Genomic DNA, 21,341 nt, shown 5'->3' with positions numbered 1-21,341 from the left:
CCAAATTTCCAAATGTAACTACTAGATTGTGATACAATACACTATTGGGTGAAGTTTGGTTGACTTCTACGCAGCGGTTTGGGAGTTAACATCAAAATTACATTTCTCGGCCATATCGCATAGATCTCACTGTGGAAAGGCTTAAATGACTTTTTTAATTAAGTTTGATGATTGCGCTCAAACCAAATGTCCTAGAACGAAATTTCTAAATGTAACTACTAGATTGTGATACAATACACTATTGGGTGAAGTTTGGTTGACTTCTGCGCAGCGGTTTGGGAGTTAATATCAAAATTACATTTCTCGGCCATATCGCGTAGATCTCACTGTGAAAAGGCTTAAATGGCTTTTTTGACCTAAGTTTGAGGATTGCGCTCAAATCAAATGTCCTAGAACCAAATTTCCACATGTAACTACTAGATTGTGATACAATACACTATTGGGTGAAGTTTGGTTGACTTCTGCGCAATGGTTTGGGAGTTAACATCAAAATTACATTTCTCGGCCATATCGCATAGATCTCACTGTGAAATGGCTTAAATGGCTTTTTTGACCTAGGTTTGAGGATTGCGCTCAAATCAAATGTCCTAGAACCAAATTTCTACATGTAACTACTAGATTGTGATACAATACACTATTGGGTGAAGTTTGGTTGACTTCTGCGCAGCGGTTTGGGAGTTAACATCAAAATTACACTTCTCGGCCATATCGCGTAGATCTCACTGTGAAAAGGCTTAAATGACTTTTTTTTAACAAAGTTTGAGGATTGCGCTCAAACCAAATGTCCTGGAACCAAATTTCAAAATGTAACTACTAGATTGTGATACAATACACTATTGGGTGAAGTTTGGTTGACTTCTGCGCAGCGGTTTGGGAGTTAACATCAAAATTACATTTCTCGGCCATATCGCGTAGATCTCACTGTGAAAAGGCTTAAATGGCTTTTTTGACCTAAGTTTGAGGATTGCGCTCAAACCAAATGTCCTAGAACCAAATTTCCAAATGTAACTACTAGATTGTTATACAATACACTATTGGGTGAAGTTTGGTTGACTTCTGCGCAGCGGTTTGGGAGTTAACATCAAAATTACATTTCTCGGCCATATCGCGTAGATCTCACTGTGAAAAGGCTTAAATGACTTTTTTTTTAACTAAGTTTGAGGATTGCGCTCAAACCAAATGTCCTAGAACCAAATTTCCAAATGTAACCACTAGATTGTTATACTATACACTATTGGGTGAAGTTTGGTTGACTTCTGCGCAGCGGTTTGGGAGTTAACATCAAAATTACATTTCTAGGCCATATCGCGTAGATCTCACTGTGAAAAGGCTTAAATGACTTTTTTTTAACAAAGTTTGAGGATTGCGCTCAAACCAAATGTCCTGGAACCAAATTTCAAAATGTAACTACTAGATTGTGATACAATACACTATTGGGTGAAGTTTGGTTGAATTCTGCGCAGCGGTTTAGGAGTTATTATCATAATTACATTTCTCGGCCATATCGCGTAGATCTCACTGTGAAAAGGCTTAAATGACTTTTTTTAACTAAGTTTGAGGATTGCGCTCAAACCAAATGTCCTAGAACCAAATTTCCAAATGTAACTACTAGATTGTGATAAAATACACTATTGGGTGAAGTTTGGTTGACTTCTGCGCAGCGGTTTGGGAGTTAACATCAAAATTACATTTCTCAGCCATATCGCGTAGATCTCACTGTGAAAATGCTTAAATGACTTTTTTTAACTAAGTTTGAAGATTGCGCTCAAACCAAATGTCCTAGAACTAAATTTCCAAATGTAACTACTAGATTGTGATAAAATACACTATTGGGTGAAGTTTGGTTGACTTCTGCGCAGCGGTTTGGGAGTTAACATCAAAATTACATTTCTCGGCCATATCGCATAGATCTCACTGTGAAAAGGCTTAAATGACTTTTTTAATTAAGTTTGATGATTGCGCTCAAACCAAATGTCCTAGAACGAAAATTTCAAATGTAACTACTAGATTGTGATACAATACACTATTGGGTGAAGTTTGGTTGACTTCTGCGCAGCGGTTTGGGAGTTAACATCAAAATTACATTTCTCGGCCATATCGCGTAGATCTCACTGTGAAAAGGCTTAAATGGCTTTTTTGACCTAAGTTTGAGGATTGCGCTCAAATCAAATGTCCTAGAACCAATTTTTTACATGTAACTACTAGATTGTGATACAATACACTATTGGGTGAAATTTGGTTGACTTCTGCGCAGCGGTTTGGGAGTTAACATCAAAATTACATTTCTCGGCCATATCGCATAGATCTCACTGTGAAAAGGCTTAAATGGCTTTTTTGACCTAAGTTTGAGGATTGCGCTCAAATCAAATGTCCTACAACCAAATTTCCACATGTACCTACTAGATTGTGATACAATACACTATTGGGTGAAGTTTGGTTGACTTCTGCGCAGCGGTTTGGGAGTGAACATCAAAATTACATTTCTCGGCCATATCGCATAGATCTCACTGTGAAAAGGCTTAAATGACTTTTTTAATTAAGTTTGAAGATTGCGCTCAAACCAAATGTCCTAGAACTAAATTTCCAAATGTAACTACTAGATTGTGATACAATACACTATTGGGTGAAGTTTGGTTGACTTCTGCGCAGCGGTTTGGGAGTTAACATCAAAATTACATTTCTCGGCCATATCGCATAGATCTCACTGTGAAAAGGCTTAAATGACTTTTTTTAATTAAGTTTGCAGATTGCGCTCAAACCAAATGTCCTAGAACTAAATTTCTAAATGTAACTACTAGATTGTGATAAAATACACTATTGGGTGAAGTTTGGTTGACTTCTGCGCAGCGGTTTGGGAGTTAACATCAAAATTACATTTCTCGGCCATATCGCATAGATCTCACTGTGAAAAGGCTTAAATGACTTTTTTAATTAAGTTTGATGATTGCGCTCAAACCAAATGTCCTAGAACGAAATTTTCAAATGTAACTACTAGATTGTGATACAATACACTATTGGATGAAGTTTGGTTGACTTCTGCGCAGCGGTTTGGGAGTTAACATCAAAATTACATTTCTCGGCCATATCGCCTAGATCTCACTGTGAAAAGGCTTAAATGGCTTTTTTGACCTAAGTTTGAGGATTGCGCTCAAATCAAATGTCCTAGAACCAAATTTCCACATGTAACTACTAGATTGTGATACAATACACTATTGGGTGAAGTTTGGTTTACTTCTGCGCAGCGGTTTGGGAGTTAACATCAAAATTACATTTCTCGGCCATATCGCATAGATCTCACTGTGAAAAGGCTTAAATGGCTTTTTTGACCTAAGTTTGAGGATTGCGCTCAAATCAAATGTCCTAGAACCAAATTTCCACATGTAACCACTAGATTGTGATACAATACACTAATGGGTGAAGTTTGGTTGACTTCTGCGCAGCGGTTTGGGAGTGAACATCAAAATTACATTTCTCGGCCATATCGCATAGATCTCACTGTGAAAAGGCTTAAATGACTTTTTTTAATTAAGTTTGAAGATTGCGCTCAAACCAAATGTCCTAGAACTAAATTTCCAAATGTAACTACTAGATTGTGATAAAATACACTATTGGGTGAAGTTTGGTTGACTTCTGCGCAGCGGTTTGGGAGTTAACATCAAAATTACATTTCTCGGCCATATCGCATAGATCTCACTGTGAAAAAGCTTAAATGACTTTTTTAATTAAGTTTGATGATTGCGCTCAAACCAAATGTCCTAGAACCAAATTTCCAAATGTAACTACTAGATTGTTATACAATACACTATTGGGTGAAGTTTGGTTGACTTCTGCGCAGCGGTTTGGGAGTTAACATTAAAATTACATTTCTCGGCCATATCGCGTAGATCTCACTGTGAAAAGGCTTAAATGACTTTTTTTTAACTAAGTTTGAGGATTGCGCTCAAACCAAATGTCCTAGAACCAAATTTCCCAATGTAACTACTAGATTGTTATACTATACACTATTGGGTGAAGTTTGGTTGACTTCTGCGCAGCGGTTTGGGAGTTAACATCAAAATTACATTTCTAGGCCATATCGCGTAGATCTCACTGTGAAAAGGCTTAAATGACTTTTTTTTAACAAAGTTTGAGGATTGCGCTCAAACCAAATGTCCTGGAACCAAATTTCAAAATGTAACTACTAGATTGTGATACAATACACTATTGGGTGAAGTTTGGTTGACTTCTGCGCAGCGGTTTGGGAGTTAACATCAAAATTACATTTCTCGGCCATATCGCGTAGATCTCACTGTGAAAAGGCTTAAATGGCTTTTTTGACCTAAGTTTGAGGATTGCGCTCAAACCAAATGTCCTAGAACCAAATTTCCAAATGTAACTACTAGATTGTTATACAATACACTATTGGGTGAAGTTTGGTTGACTTCTGCGCAGCGGTTTGGGAGTTAACATCAAAATTACATTTCTCGGCCATATCGCGTAGATCTCACTGTGAAAAGGCTTAAATGACTTTTTTTTTAACTAAGTTTGAGGATTGCGCTCAAACCAAATGTCCTAGAACCAAATTTCCAAATGTAACTACTAGATTGTTATACTATACACTATTGGGTGAAGTTTGGTTGACTTCTGCGCAGCGGTTTGGGAGTTAACATCAAAATTACATTTCTAGGCCATATCGCGTAGATCTCACTGTGAAAAGGCTTAAATGACTTTTTTTTAACAAAGTTTGAGGATTGCGCTCAAACCAAATGTCCTGGAACCAAATTTCAAAATGTAACTACTAGATTGTGATACAATACACTATTGGGTGAAGTTTGGTTGAATTCTGCGCAGCGGTTTGGGAGTTAACATCATAATTACATTTCTCGGCCATATCGCGTAGATCTCACTGTGAAAAGGCTTAAATGACTTTTTTTAACTAAGTTTGAGGATTGCGCTCAAACCAAATGTCCTAGAACCAAATTTCCAAATGTAACTACTAGATTGTGATACAATACACTATTGGGTGAAGTTTGGTTGACTTCTACGCAGCGGTTTGGGAGTTAACATCAAAATTACATTTCTCGGCCATATCGCATAGATCTCACTGTGGAAAGGCTTAAATGACTTTTTTAATTAAGTTTGATGATTGCGCTCAAACCAAATGTCCTAGAACGAAATTTCTAAATGTAACTACTAGATTGTGATACAATACACTATTGGGTGAAGTTTGGTTGACTTCTGCGCAGCGGTTTGGGAGTTAATATCAAAATTACATTTCTCGGCCATATCGCGTAGATCTCACTGTGAAAAGGCTTAAATGGCTTTTTTGACCTAAGTTTGAGGATTGCGCTCAAATCAAATGTCCTAGAACCAAATTTCCACATGTAACTACTAGATTGTGATACAATACACTATTGGGTGAAGTTTGGTTGACTTCTGCGCAATGGTTTGGGAGTTAACATCAAAATTACATTTCTCGGCCATATCGCATAGATCTCACTGTGAAATGGCTTAAATGGCTTTTTTGACCTAAGTTTGAGGATTGCGCTCAAATCAAATGTCCTAGAACCAAATTTCTACATGTAACTACTAGATTGTGATACAATACACTATTGGGTGAAGTTTGGTTGACTTCTGCGCAGCGGTTTGGGAGTTAACATCAAAATTACACTTCTCGGCCATATCGCGTAGATCTCACTGTGAAAAGGCTTAAATGACTTTTTTAATTAAGTTTGATGATTGCGCTCAAACCAAATGTCCTAGAACTAAATTTCCAAATGTAACTACTAGATTTTGATAAAATACACTATTGGGTGAAGTTTGGTTGACTTCTGCGCAGCGGTTTGGGAGTTAACATCAAAATTACATTTCTCAGCCATATCGCGTAGATCTCACTGTGAAAAGGCTTAAATGACTTTTTTTAACTAAGTTTGAAGATTGCGCTCAAACCAAATGTCCTAGAACTAAATTTCCAAATGTAACTACTAGATTGTGATAAAATACACTATTGGGTGAAGTTTGGTTGACTTCTGCGCAGCGGTTTGGGAGTTAACATCAAAATTACATTTCTCGGCCATATCGCATAGATCTCACTGTGAAAAGGCTTAAATGACTTTTTTAATTAAGTTTGATGATTGCGCTCAAACCAAATGTCCTAGAACGAAAATTTCAAATGTAACTACTAGATTGTGATACAATACACTATTGGGTGAAGTTTGGTTGACTTCTGCGCAGCGGTTTGGGAGTTAACATCAAAATTACATTTCTCGGCCATATCGCGTAGATCTCACTGTGAAAAGGCTTAAATGGCTTTTTTGACCTAAGTTTGAGGATTGCGCTCAAATCAAATGTCCTAGAACCAATTTTTTACATGTAACTACTAGATTGTGATACAATACACTATTGGGTGAAATTTGGTTGACTTCTGCGCAGCGGTTTGGGAGTTAACATCAAAATTACATTTCTCGGCCATATCGCATAGATCTCACTGTGAAAAGGCTTAAATGGCTTTTTTGACCTAAGTTTGAGAATTGCGCTCAAATCAAATGTCCTACAACCAAATTTCCACATGTACCTACTAGATTGTGATACAATACACTATTGGGTGAAGTTTGGTTGACTTATGCGCAGCGGTTTGGGAGTGAACATCAAAATTACATTTCTCGGCCATATCGCATAGATCTCACTGTGAAAAGGCTTAAATGACTTTTTTAATTAAGTTTGAAGATTGCGCTCAAACCAAATGTCCTAGAACTAAATTTCCAAATGTAACTACTAGATTGTGATAAAATACACTATTGGGTGAAGTTTGGTTGACTTCTGCGCAGCGGTTTGGGAGTTAACATCAAAATTACATTTCTCGGCCATATCGCATAGATCTCACTGTGAAAAGGCTTAAATGACTTTTTTAATTAAGTTTGATGATTGCGCTCAAACCAAATGTCCTAGAACGAAATTTCCAAATGTAACTACTAGATTGTGATACAATACACTATTGGGTGAAGTTTGGTTGACTTCTGCGCAGCGGTTTGGGAGTTAACATCAAAATTACATTTCTCGGCCATATCGCATAGATCTCACTGTGAAAAGGCTTAAATGGCTTTTTTGACCTAAGTTTGAGGATTGCGCTCAAATCAAATGTCCTAGAACCAAATTTCCACATGTAACTACTAGATTGTGATACAATACACTAATGGGTGAAGTTTGGTTGACTTCTGCGCAGCGGTTTGGGAGTGAACATCAAAATTACATTTCTCGGCCATATCGCATAGATCTCACTGTGAAAAGGCTTAAATGACTTTTTTTAATTAAGTTTGAAGATTGCGCTCAAACCAAATGTCCTAGAACTAAATTTCTAAATGTAACTACTAGATTGTGATAAAATACACTATTGGGTGAAGTTTGGTTGACTTCTGCGCAGCGGTTTGGGAGTTAACATCAAAATTACATTACTCGGCCATATCGCATAGATCTCACTGTGAAAAGGCTTAAATGACTTTTGTAATTAAGTTTGATGATTGCGCTCAAACCAAATGTCCTAGAACGAAATTTTCAAATGTAACTACTAGATTGTGATACAATACACTATTGGGTGAAGTTTGGTTGACTTCTGCGCAGCGGTTTGGGAGTTAACATCAAAAATACATTTCTCGGCCATATCGCGTAGATCTCACTGTGAAAAGGCTTAAATGGCTTTTTTGACCTAAGTTTGAGGATTGCGCTCAAATCAAATGTCCTAGAACCAAATTTCCACATGTAACTACTAGATTGTGATACAATACACTATTGGGTGAAGTTTGGTTTACTTCTGCGCAGCGGTTTGGGAGTTAACATCAAAATTACATTTCTCGGCCATATCGCGTAGATCTCACTGTGAAAAGGCTTAAATGACTTTTTTAATTAAGTTTGATGATTGCGCTCAAACCAAATGTCCTAGAACCAAATTTCCAAATGTAACTACTAGATTGTGATACAATACACTATTGGGTGAAGTTTGGTTGACTTCTGCGCAGCGGTTTGGGAGTTAACATCAAAATTACATTTCTCGGCCATATCGCATAGATCTCACTGTGAAAAGGCTTAAATGACTTTTTTAATTAAGTTTGATGATTGCGCTCAAACCAAATGTCCTAGAACCAAATTTCCAAATGTAACTACTAGATTGTGATACAATACACTATTGGGTGAAGTTTGGTTGACTTCTGCGCAGCGGTTTGGGAGTTAACATCAAAATTACATTTCTCGGCCATATCGCATAGATCTCACTGTGAAAAGGATTAAATGGCTTTTTTTGACCTAAGTTTGAGGATTGCGCTCAAATCAAATGTCCTAGAACCAAATTTCCACATGTAACTACTAGATTGTGATACAATACACTATTGGGTGAAGTTTGGTTGACTTCTGCGCAGCGGTTTGGGAGTTAACATCAAAATTACATTTCTCGGCCATATCGCATAGATCTCACTGTGAAAAGGCTTAAATGGCTTTTTTGACCTAAGTTTGAGGATTGCGCTCAAATCAAATGTCCTAGAACCAAATTTCCACATGTAACTACTAGATTGTGATACAATACACTATTGGGTGAAGTTTGGTTGACTTCTGCGCAGCGGTTTGGGAGTTAACATCAAAATTACATTTCTCGGCCATATCGCGTAGATCTCACTGTGAAAAGGCTTAAATTACTTTTTTTAATTAAGTTTGATGATTGCGCTCAAACCAAATGTCCTAGAACTAAATTTCCAAATGTAACTACTAGATTGTGATAAAATACACTATTGGGTGAAGTTTGGTTGACTTCTGCGCAGCGGTTTGGGAGTTAACATCAAAATTACATTTCTCGGCCATATCGCATAGATCTCACTGTGAAAAGGCTTAAATGACTTTTTTAATTAAGTTTGATGATTGCGCTCAAACCAAATGTCCTAGAACGAAATTTCCAAATGTAACTACTAGATTGTGATACAATACACTATTGGGTGAAGTTTGGTTGACTTCTGCGCAGCGGTTTGGGAGTTAACATCAAAATTACATTTCTCGGCCATATCGCGTAGATCTCACTGTGAAAAGGCTTAAATGGCTTTTTTGACCTAAGTTTGAGGATTGCGCTCAAATCAAATGTCCTAGAACCAAATTTCCACATGTAACTACTAGATTGTGATACAATACACTATTGGGTGAAGTTTGGTTGACTTCTGCGCAGCGGTTTGGGAGTTAACATCAAAATTACATTTCTCGGCCATATCGCGTAGACCTCACTGTGAAAAGGCTTAAATGACTTTTTTAATTAAGTTTGATGATTGCGCTCAAACCAAATGTCCTAGAACCAAATTTCCAAATGTAACTACTAGATTGTGATACAATACACTATTGGGTGAAGTTTGGTTGACTTCTGCGCAGCGGTTTGGGAGTTAACATCAAAATTACATTTCTCGGCCATATCGCGTAGATCTCACTGTGAAAAGGCTTAAATGGCTTTTTCGACCTAAGTTTGAGGATTGCGCTCAAATCAAATGTCCTAGAACCAAATTTTTACATGTAACTACTAGATTGTGATACAATACACTATTGGGTGAAATTTGGTTGACTTCTGCGCAGCGGTTTGGGAGTTAACATCAAAATTACATTTCTCGGCCATATCGCGTAGATCTCACTGTGAAAAGGCTTAAATGACTTTTTTAATTAAGTTTGATGATTGCGCTCAAACCAAATGTCCTAGAACCAAATTTCCAAATGTAACTACTAGATTGTGATACAATACACTATTGGGTGAAGTTTGGTTGACTTCTGCGCAGCGGTTTGGGAGTTAACATCAAAATTACATTTCTCAGCCATATCGCATAGATCTCACTGTGAAAAGGCTTAAATGGCTTTTTTGACCTAAGTTTGAGGATTGCGCTCAAATCAAATGTCCTAGAACCAAATTTCCACATGTAACTACTAGATTGTAATACAATACACTATTGGGTGAAGTTTGGTTGACTTCTGCGCAGCGGTTTGGGAGTTAACATCAAAATTACATTTCTCGGCCATATCGCGTAGATCTCACTGTGAAAAGGCTTAAATGACTTTTTTAATTAAGTTTGATGATTGCGCTCAAACCAAATGTCCTAGAACTAAATTTCCAAATGTAACTACTAGATTGTCATAAAATACACTATTGGGTGAAGTTTGGTTGACTTCTGCGCAGCGGTTTGGGAGTTAACATCAAAATTACATTTCTCAGCTATATCGCATAGATCTCACTGTGAAAAGGCTTAAATGACTTTTTTAAATTAAGTTTGAAGATTGCGCTCAAACCAAATGTCCTAGAACTAAATTTCCAAATGTAACTACTAGATTGTGATAAAATACACTATTGGGTGAAGTTTGGTTGACTTCTGCGCAGCGGTTTGGGAGTTAACATCAAAATTACATTTCTCGGCCATATCGCATAGATCTCACTGTGAAAAGGCTTAAATGACTTTTTTAATTAAGTTTGATGATTGCGCTCAAACCAAATGTCCTAGAACGAAATTTTCAAATGTAACTACTAGATTGTGATACAATACACTATTGGGTGAAGTTTGGTTGACTTCTGCGCAGCGGTTTGGGAGTTAACATCAAAATTACATTTCTCGGCCATATCGCGTAGATCTCACTGTGAAAAGGCTTAAATGGCTTTTTTGACCTAAGTTTGAGGATTGCGCTCAAATCAAATGTCCTAGAACCAAATTTTTACATTTAACTACTACATTGTGATACAATACACTATTGGGTGAAGTTTGGTTGACTTCTGCGCAGCGGTTTGGGAGTTAACATCAAAATTACATTTCTCGGCCATATCGCATAGATCTCACTGTGAAAAGGCTTAAATGGCTTTTTTGACCTAAGTTTGAGGATTGCGCTCAAATCAAATGTCCTAGAACCAAATTTCCACATGTAACTACTAGATTGTGATACAATACACTATTGGGTGAAGTTTGGTTGACTTCTGCGCAGCGGTTTGGGAGTGAACATCAAAATTACATTTCTCGGCCATATCGCATAGATCTCACTGTGAAAAGGCTTAAATGACTTTTTTTAATTAAGTTTGAAAATTGCGCTCAAACCAAATGTCCTACAACTAAATTTCCAAATGTAACTACTAGATTGTGATACAATACACTATTGGGTGAAGTTTGGTCGACTTCTGCGCAGCGGTTTGGGAGTTAACATCAAAATTACATTTCTCGGCCATATCGCGTAGATCTCACTGTGAAAAGGCTTAAATGACTTTTTTAATTAAGTTTGAGGATTGCGCTCAAACCAAATGTCCTAGAACTAAATTTCTAAATGTAACTACTAGATTGTGATAAAATACACTATTGGGTGAAGTTTGGTTGACTTCTGCGCAGCGGTTTGGGAGTTAACATCAAAATTACACTTCTCAGCCATATCGCATAGATCTCACTGTGAAAAGGCTTAAATGACTTTTTTTAATTAAGTTTGAAGATTGCGCTCAAACCAAATGTCCTAGAACTAAATTTCCAAATGTAACTACTAGATTGTGATACAATACACTATTGGGTGAAGTTTGGTTGATTTCTGCGCAGCGGTTTGGGAGTTAACATCAAAATTACATTTCTCGGCCATATCGCGTTGATCTCACTGTGAAAAGGCTTAAATGGCTTTTTTGACCTAAGTTTGAGGATTGCGCTCAAATCAAATGTCCTAGAACCAAATTTTTACATGTAAGTACTAGATTGTGATACAATACACTATTGGGTGAAGTTTGGTTGACTTCTGCGCAGCGGTTTGGGAGTTAACATCAAAATTACATTTCTCGGCCATATCGCATAGATCTCACTGTGAAAAGGCTTAAATGACTTTTTTTAACTAAGTTTGAGGATTGCGCTCAAATCAAATGTCCTAGAACCAAATTTCCACATGTAACTACTAGATTGTGATACAATACACTATTGGGTGAAGTTTGGTTGACTTCTGCGCAGCGGTTTGGGAGTGAACATCAAAATTATATTTCTCGGCCATATCGCATAGAACTCAATGTGAAAAGGCTTAAATGACTTTTTTTAATTAAGTTTGAAGATTGCGCTCAAACCAAATGTCCTAGAACTAAATTTCCAAATGTAACTACTAGATTGTGATAAAATACACTATTGGGTGAAGTTTGGTTGACTTCTGCGCAGCGGTTTGGGAGTTAACATCAAAATTACATTTCTCGGCCATATCGCATAGATCTCACTGTGAAAAGGCTTAAATGACTTTTTTTAATTAAGTTTGAGGATTGCGCTCAAATCAAATGTCCTAGAACCAAATTTCCACATGTAACTACTAGATTGTGATACAATACACTATTGGGTGAAGTTTGGTTGACTTCTGCGCAGCGGTTTGGGAGTTAACATCAAAATTACATTTCTCGGCCATATCGCGTAGATCTCACTGTGAAAAGGCTTAAATGACTTTTTTAATTAATTTTGATGATTGCGCTCAAACCAAATGTCCTAGAACTAAATTTCCAAATGTAACTACTAGATTGTGATAAAATACACTATTGGGTGAAGTTTGGTTGACTTCTGCGCAGCGGTTTGGGAGTTAACATCAAAATTACATTTCTCGGCCATATCGCATAGATCTCACTGTGAAAAGGCTTAAATGGCTTTTTTGACCTAAGTTTGAGGATTGCGCTCAAATCAAATGTCCTAGAACCAAATTTCCACATGTAACTACTAGATTGTGATACAATACACTAATGGGTGAAGTTTGGTTGACTTCTGCGCAGCGGTTTGGGAGTGAACATAAAAATTACATTTCTCGGCCATATCGCATAGATCTCACTGTGAAAAGGCTTAAATGACTTTTTTTAATTAAGTTTGAAGATTGCGCTCAAACCAAATGTCCTAGAACTAAATTTCTAAATGTAACTACTAGATTGTGATAAAATACACTATTGGGTGAAGTTTGGTTGACTTCTGCGCAGCGGTTTGGGAGTTAACATCAAAATTACATTACTCGGCCATATCGCATTGATCTCACTGTGAAAAGGCTTAAATGACTTTTGTAATTAAGTTTGATGATTGCGCTCAAACCAAATGTCCTAGAACGAAATTTTCAAATGTAACTACTAGATTGTGATGCAATACACTATTGGGTGAAGTTTGGTTGACTTCTGCGCAGCGGTTTGGGAGTTAACATCAAAAATACATTTCTCGGCCATATCGCGTAGATCTCACTGTGAAAAGGCTTAAATGGCTTTTTTGACCTAAGTTTGAGGATTGCGCTCAAATCAAATGTCCTAGAACCAAATTTCCACATGTAACTACTAGATTGTGATACAATACACTATTGGGTGAAGTTTGGTTTACTTCTGCGCAGCGGTTTGGGAGTTAACATCAAAATTACATTTCTCGGCCATATCGCGTAGATCTCACTGTGAAAAGGCTTAAATGACTTTTTTAATTAAGTTTGATGATTGCGCTCAAACCAAATGTCCTAGAACCAAATTTCCAAATGTAACTACTAGATTGTGATACAATACACTATTGGGTGAAGTTTGGTTGACTTCTGCGCAGCGGTTTGGGAGTTAACATCAAAATTACATTTCTCGGCCATATCGCATAGATCTCACTGTGAAAAGGCTTAAATGACTTTTTTAATTAAGTTTGATGATTGCGCTCAAACCAAATGTCCTAGAACCAAATTTCCAAATGTAACTACTAGATTGTGATACAATACACTATTGGGTGAAGTTTGGTTGACTTCTGCGCAGTGGTTTGGGAGTTAACATCAAAATTACATTTCTCGGCCATATCGCATAGATCTCACTGTGAAAAGGATTAAATGGCTTTTTTGACCTAAGTTTGAGGATTGCGCTCAAATCAAATGTCCTAGAACCAAATTTCCACATGTAACTACTAGATTGTGATACAATACACTATTGGGTGAAGTTTGGTTGACTTCTGCGCAGCGGTTTGGGAGTTAACATCAAAATTACATTTCTCGGCCATATCGCATAGATCTCACTGTGAAAAGGCTTAAATGGCTTTTTTGACCTAAGTTTGAGGATTGCGCTCAAATCAAATGTCCTAGAACCAAATTTCCACATGTAACTACTAGATTGTGATACAATACACTATTGGGTGAAGTTTGGTTGACTTCTGCGCAGCGGTTTGGGAGTTAACATCAAAATTACATTTCTCGGCCATATCGCGTAGATCTCACTGTGAAAAGGCTTAAATTACTTTTTTTAATTAAGTTTGATGATTGCGCTCAAACCAAATGTCCTAGAACTAAATTTCCAAATGTAACTACTAGATTGTGATAAAATACACTATTGGGTGAAGTTTGGTTGACTTCTGCGCAGCGGTTTGGGAGTTAACATCAAAATTACATTTCTCGGCCATATCGCATAGATCTCACTGTGAAAAGGCTTAAATGACTTTTTTAATTAAGTTTGATGATTGCGCTCAAACCAAATGTCCTAGAACGAAATTTCCAAATGTAACTACTAGATTGTGATACAATACACTATTGGGTGAAGTTTGGTTGACTTCTGCGCAGCGGTTTGGGAGTTAACATCAAAATTACATTTCTCGGCCATATCGCGTAGATCTCACTGTGAAAAGGCTTAAATGGCTTTTTTGACCTAAGTTTGAGGATTGCGCTCAAATCAAATGTCCTAGAACCAAATTTCCACATGTAACTACTAGATTGTGATACAATACACTATTGGGTGAAGTTTGGTTGACTTCTGCGCAGCGGTTTGGGAGTTAACATCAAAATTACATTTCTCGGCCATATCGCGTAGACCTCACTGTGAAAAGGCTTAAATGACTTTTTTAATTAAGTTTGATGATTGCGCTCAAACCAAATGTCCTAGAACCAAATTTCCAAATGTAACTACTAGATTGTGATACAATACACTATTGGGTGAAGTTTGGTTGACTTCTGCGCAGCGGTTTGGGAGTTAACATCAAAATTACATTTCTCGGCCATATCGCGTAGATCTCACTGTGAAAAGGCTTAAATGGCTTTTTCGACCTAAGTTTGAGGATTGCGCTCAAATCAAATGTCCTAGAACCAAATTTTTACATGTAACTACTAGATTGTGATACAATACACTATTGGGTGAAATTTGGTTGACTTCTGCGCAGCGGTTTGGGAGTTAACATCAAAATTACATTTCTCGGCCATATCGCGTAGATCTCACTGTGAAAAGGCTTAAATGACTTTTTTAATTAAGTTTGATGATTGCGCTCAAACCAAATGTCCTAGAACCAAATTTCCAAATGTAACTACTAGATTGTGATACAATACACTATTGGGTGAAGTTTGGTTGACTTCTGCGCAGCGGTTTGGGAGTTAACATCAAAATTACATTTCTCAGCCATATCGCATAGATCTCACTGTGAAAAGGCTTAAATGGCTTTTTTAATTAAGTTTGATGATTGCGCTCAAACCAAATGTCCTAGAACGAAATTTTCAAATGTAACTACTAGATTGTGATACAATACACTATTGGGTGAAGTTTGGTTGACTTCTGCGCAGCGGTTTGGGAGTTAACATCAAAATTACATTTCTCGGCCATATCGCGTAGATCTCACTGTGAAAAGGCTTAAATGGCTTTTTTGACCTAAGTTTGAGGATTGCGCTCAAATCAAATGTCCTAGAATCAAATTTTTACATTTAACTACTACATTGTGATACAATACACTATTGGGTGAAGTTTGGTTGACTTCTGCGCAGCGGTTTGGGAGTTAACATCAAAATTACATTTCTCGGCCATATCGCATAGATCTCACTGTGAAAAGGCTTAAATGGCTTTTTTGACCTAAGTTTGAGGATTGCGCTCAAATCAAATGTCCTAGAACCAAATTTCCACATGTAACTACTAGATTGTGATACAATACACTATTGGGTGAAGTTTGGTTGACTTCTGCGCAGCGGTTTGGGAGTGAACATCAAAATTACATTTCTCGGCCATATCGCATAGATCTCACTGTGAAAAGGCTTAAATGACTTTTTTTAATTAAGTTTGAAAATTGCGCTCAAACCAAATGTCCTACAACTAAATTTCCAAATGTAACTACTAGATTGTGATAAAATACACTATTGGGTGAAGTTTGGTTGACTTCTGCGCAGCGGTTTGGGAGTTAACATCAAAATTACATTTCTCGGCCATATCGCATAGATCTCACTGTGAAAAGGCTTAAATGACTTTTTTAATTAAGTTTGATGATTGCGCTCAAACCAAATGTCCTAGAACGAAATTTTCAAATGTAACTACTAGATTGTGATACAATACACTATTGGATGAAGTTTGGTTGACTTCTGCGCAGCGGTTTGGGAGTTAACATCAAAATTACATTTCTCGGCCATATCGCCTAGATCTCACTGTGAAAAGGCTTAAATGGCTTTTTTGACCTAAGTTTGAGGATTGCGCTCAAATCAAATGTCCTAGAACCAAATTTCCACATGTAACTATTAGATTGTGATACAATACACTATTGGGTGAAGTTTGGTTTACTTCTGCGCAGCGGTTTGGGAGTTAACATCAAAATTACATTTCTCGGCCATATCGCATAGATCTCACTGTGAAAAGGCTTAAATGGCTTTTTTGACCTAAGTTTGAGGATTGCGCTCAAATCAAATGTCCTAGAACCAAATTTCCACATGTAACCACTAGATTGTGATACAATACACTAATGGGTGAAGTTTGGTTGACTTCTGCGCAGCGGTTTGGGAGTGAACATCAAAATTACATTTCTCGGCCATATCGCATAGATCTCACTGTGAAAAGGCTTAAATGACTTTTTTTAATTAAGTTTGAAGATTGCGCTCAAACCAAATGTCCTAGAACTAAATTTCCAAATGTAACTACTAGATTGTGATAAAATACACTATTGGGTGAAGTTTGGTTGACTTCTGCGCAGCGGTTTGGGAGTTAACATCAAAATTACATTTCTCAGCCATATCGCATAGATCTCACTGTGAAAAGGCTTAAATGACTTTTTTTAATTAAGTTTGAAGATTGCGCTCAAACCAAATGTCCTAGAACTAAATTTCCAAATGTAACTACTAGATTGTGATACAATACACTATTGGGTGAAGTTTGGTTGACTTCTGCGCAGCGGTTTGGGAGTTAACATCAAAATTACATTTCTCGGCCATATCGCGTAGATCTCACTGTGAAAAGGCTTAAATGGCTTTTTTGACCTAAGTTTGAGGATTGCGCTCAAATCAAATGTCCTAGAACCAAATTTCCACATGTAACTACTAGATTGTGATACAATACACTATTGGGTGAAGTTTGGTTGACTTCTGCGCAGCGGTTTGGGAGTTAACATCAAAATTACATTTCTCGGCCATATCGCGTAGACCTCACTGTGAAAAGGCTTAAATGACTTTTTTGACCTAAGTTTGAGGATTGCGCTCAAATCAAATGTCCTAGAACCAAATTTTTACATGTAAGTACTAGATTGTGATACAATACACTATTGGGTGAAGTTTGGTTGACTTCTGCGCAGCGGTTTGGGAGTTAACATCAAAATTACATTTCTCGGCCATATCGCATAGATCTCACTGTGAAAAGGCTTAAATGACTTTTTTTAACTAAGTTTGAGGATTGCGCTCAAATCAAATGTCCTAGAACCAAATTTCCACATGTAACTACTAGATTGTGATACAATACACTATTGGGTGAAGTTTGGTTGACTTCTGCGCAGCGGTTTGGGAGTGAACATCAAAATTACATTTCTCGGCCATATCGCATAGAACTCAATGTGAAAAGGCTTAAATGACTTTTTTTAATTAAGTTTGAAGATTGCGCTCAAACCAAATGTCCTAGAACTAAATTTCTAAATGTAACTACTAGATTGTGATAAAATACACTATTGGGTGAAGTTTGGTTGACTTCTGCGCAGCGGTTTGGGAGTTAACATCAAAATTACATTTCTCGGCCATATCGCATAGATCTCACTGTGAAAAGGCTTAAATGACTTTTTTTAATTAAGTTTGAAGATTGCGCTCAAACCAAATGTCCTACAACTAAATTTCCAAATGTAACTACTAGATTGTGATACAATACACTATTGGGTGAAGTTTGGTTGACTTCTGCGCAGCGGTTTGGGAGTGAACATCAAAATTACATTTCTCGGCCATATCGCATAGATCTCACTGTGAAAAGGCTTAAATGACTTTTTTTAATTAAGTTTGAAGATTGCGCTCAAACCAAATGTCCTAGAACTAAATTTCCAAATGTAACTACTAGATTGTGATAAAATACACTATTGGGTGAAGTTTGGTTGACTTCTGCGCAGCGGTTTGGGAGTTAACATCAAAATTACATTTCTCGGCCATATCGCATAGATCTCACTGTGAAAAGGCTTAAATGACTTTTTTAATTAAGTTTGATGATTGCGCTCAAACCAAATGTCCTAGAACGAAATTTCCAAATGTAACTACTAGATTGTGATACAATACACTATTGGGTGAAGTTTGGTTGACTTCTGCGCAGCGGTTTGGGAGTTAACATCAAAATTACATTTCTCGGCCATATCGCATAGATCTCACTGTGAAAAGGCTTAAATGACTTTTTTTAATTAAGTTTGCAGATTGCGCTCAAACCAAATGTCCTAGAACTAAATTTCTAAATGTAACTACTAGATTGTGATAAAATACACTATTGGGTGAAGTTTGGTTGACTTCTGCGCAGCGGTTTGGGAGTTAACATCAAAATTACATTTCTCGGCCATATCGCATAGATCTCACTGTGAAAAGGCTTAAATGACTTTTTTAATTAAGTTTGATGATTGCGCTCAAACCAAATGTCCTAGAACGAAATTTTCAAATGTAACTACTAGATTGTGATACAATACACTATTGGATGAAGTTTGGTTGACTTCTGCGCAGCGGTTTGGGAGTTAACATCAAAATTACATTTCTCGGCCATATCGCCTAGATCTCACTGTGAAAAGGCTTAAATGGCTTTTTTGACCTAAGTTTGAGGATTGCGCTCAAATCAAATGTCCTAGAACCAAATTTCCACATGTAACTACTAGATTGTGATACAATACACTATTGGGTGAAGTTTGGTTTACTTCTGCGCAGCGGTTTGGGAGTTAACATCAAAATTACATTTCTCGGCCATATCGCATAGATCTCACTGTGAAAAGGCTTAAATGGCTTTTTTGACCTAAGTTTGAGGATTGCGCTCAAATCAAATGTCCTAGAACCAAATTTCCACATGTAACCACTAGATTGTGATACAATACACTAATGGGTGAAGTTTGGTTGACTTCTGCGCAGCGGTTTGGGAGTGAACATCAAAATTACATTTCTCGGCCATATCGCATAGATCTCACTGTGAAAAGGCTTAAATGACTTTTTTAAATTAAGTTTGAAGATTGCGCTCAAACCAAATGTCCTAGAACTAAATTTCCAAATGTAACTACTAGATTGTGATAAAATACACTATTGGGTGAAGTTTGGTTGACTTCTGCGCAGCGGTTTGGGAGTTAACATCAAAATTACATTTCTCAGCCATATCGCATAGATCTCACTGTGAAAAGGCTTAAATGACTTTTTTTAATTAAGTTTGAAGATTGCGCTCAAACCAAATGTCCTAGAACTAAATTTCCAAATGTAACTACTAGATTGTGATACAATACACTATTGGGTGAAGTTTGGTTGACTTCTGCGCAGCGGTTTGGGAGTTAACATCAAAATTACATTTCTCGGCCATATCGCGTAGATCTCACTGTGAAAAGGCTTAAATGGCTTTTTTGACCTAAGTTTGAGGATTGCGCTCAAATCAAATGTCCTAGAACCAAATTTCCACATGTAACTACTAGATTGTGATACAATACACTATTGGGTGAAGTTTGGTTGACTTCTGCGCAGCGGTTTGGGAGTTAACATCAAAATTACATTTCTCGGCCATATCGCGTAGACCTCACTGTGAAAAGGCTTAAATGACTTTTTTGACCTAAGTTTGAGGATTGCGCTCAAATCAAATGTCCTAGAACCAAATTTTTACATGTAAGTACTAGATTGTGATACAATACACTATTGGGTGAAGTTTGGTTGACTTCTGCGCAGCGGTTTGGGAGTTAACATCAAAATTACATTTCTCGGCCATATCGCATAGATCTCACTGTGAAAAGGCTTAAATGACTTTTTTTAACTAAGTTTGAGGATTGCGCTCAAATCAAATGTCCTAGAACCAAATTTCCACATGTAACTACTAGATTGTGATACAATACACTATTGGGTGAAGTTTGGTTGACTTCTGCGCAGCGGTTTGGGAGTGAACATCAAAATTATATTTCTCGGCCATATCGCATAGAACTCAATGTGAAAAGGCTTAAATGACTTTTTTTAATTAAGTTTGAAGATTGCGCTCAAACCAAATGTCCTAGAACTAAATTTCTAAATGTAACTACTAGATTGTGATAAAATACACTATTGGGTGAAGTTTGGTTGACTTCTGCGCAGCGGTTTGGGAGTTAACATCAAAATTACATTTCTCGGCCATATCGCATAGATCTCACTGTGAAAAGGCTTAAATGACTTTTTTTAATTAAGTTTGAAGATTGCGCTCAAACCAAATGTCCTACAACTAAATTTCCAAATGTAACTACTAGATTGTGATACAATACACTATTGGGTGAAGTTTGGTTGACTTCTGCGCAGCGGTTTGGGAGTTAACATCAAAATTACATTTCTCAGCCATATCGCATAGATCTCACTGTGAAAAGGCTTAAATGACTTTTTTTAATTAAGTTTGAAGATTGCGCTCAAACCAAATGTCCTAGAACTAAATTTCCAAATGTAACTACTAGATTGTGATACAATACACTATTGGGTGAAGTTTGGTTGACTTCTGCGCAGCGGTTTGGGAGTTAACATCAAAATTACATTTCTCGGCCATATCGCGTAGATCTCACTGTGAAAAGGCTTAAATGGCTTTTTTGACCTAAGTTTGAGGATTGCGCTCAAATCAAATGTCCTAGAACCAAATTTCCACATGTAACTACTAGATTGTGATACAATACACTATTGGGTGAAGTTTGGTTGACTTCTGCGCAGCGGTTTGGGAGTTAACATCAAAATTACATTTCTCGGCCATATCGCGTAGACCTCACTGTGAAAAGGCTTAAATGACTTTTTTGACCTAAGTTTGAGGATTGCGCTCAAATCAAATGTCCTAGAACCAAATTTTTACATGTAAGTACTAGATTGTGATACAATACACTATTGGGTGAAGTTTGGTTGACTTCTGCGCAGCGGTTTGGGAGTTAACATCAAAATTACATTTCTCGGCCATATCGCATAGATCTCACTGTGAAAAGGCTTAAATGACTTTTTTTAACTAAGTTTGAGGATTG

This window comes from Corythoichthys intestinalis, unplaced genomic scaffold, assembly GCF_030265065.1.
Source record: "Corythoichthys intestinalis isolate RoL2023-P3 unplaced genomic scaffold, ASM3026506v1 HiC_scaffold_26, whole genome shotgun sequence".
In the NCBI taxonomy this organism is placed as follows: Eukaryota; Metazoa; Chordata; class Actinopteri; order Syngnathiformes; family Syngnathidae; genus Corythoichthys; species Corythoichthys intestinalis.
Note: the sequence above shows the minus strand (reverse complement) of the source record.